Source organism: Sinocyclocheilus anshuiensis, unplaced genomic scaffold (genome assembly GCF_001515605.1).
Source record: "Sinocyclocheilus anshuiensis isolate Anshui unplaced genomic scaffold, SAMN03320099.WGS_v1.1 scaffold510, whole genome shotgun sequence".
In the NCBI taxonomy this organism is placed as follows: Eukaryota; Metazoa; Chordata; class Actinopteri; order Cypriniformes; family Cyprinidae; genus Sinocyclocheilus; species Sinocyclocheilus anshuiensis.
This window is the reverse complement of record NW_015542360.1, coordinates 1,123,549-1,123,993: the sequence shown is the minus strand read 5'-3', so window position 1 is coordinate 1,123,993 and position 445 is coordinate 1,123,549. Positions and strand designations below refer to the sequence as shown.

The 445-nt window shown below is 40.0% G+C and overlaps 1 pseudogene; it reads right to left on the bottom strand.

Moving 5' to 3' along the window:
* LOC107691888 (protein NLRC3-like) overlaps positions 1-445 on the bottom strand; it is an 8,814-nt pseudogene that overhangs the window by 2,337 nt on the left and 6,032 nt on the right.

Sequence of the window (445 nt, the reverse complement as noted above, 5' to 3'; positions counted from 1 at the left end):
GCTGATTGTGCATAGATAAGATCCCTGAAGTTGCAAAGACTAAAGTCTCAAAACCAAAGAGATATTCTTTATCAAGGTTAAGACTCTGCCACACCCCCCTAAAACGGCTCGTTCTAACACGCCCCCACATATCTACTTCACGATGTGGAAATATTTGCGTAATGCCGCCCAAATGTTCATGCAAAGAAAGAAGGCGTGGTTTCAGGAACTGCAGTAGTGTTGATGCAGCCATGTCAGGGAGACGCTGTGTGTTTCTGTGCGAAAGCAAAAGGACTTTATTTGACCTTCCGAAAGTGGATGCAATGAGGAATCATTGGTTAAGATTTATTTATATACAGTATCTCACAGAAGTGAGTACACCCCTCACATTTTTGTAAATATTTTATTATATCTTTTCATGTGACAACACTGAAGAAATGACACTTTGCTACAATGTAAAGTAGTG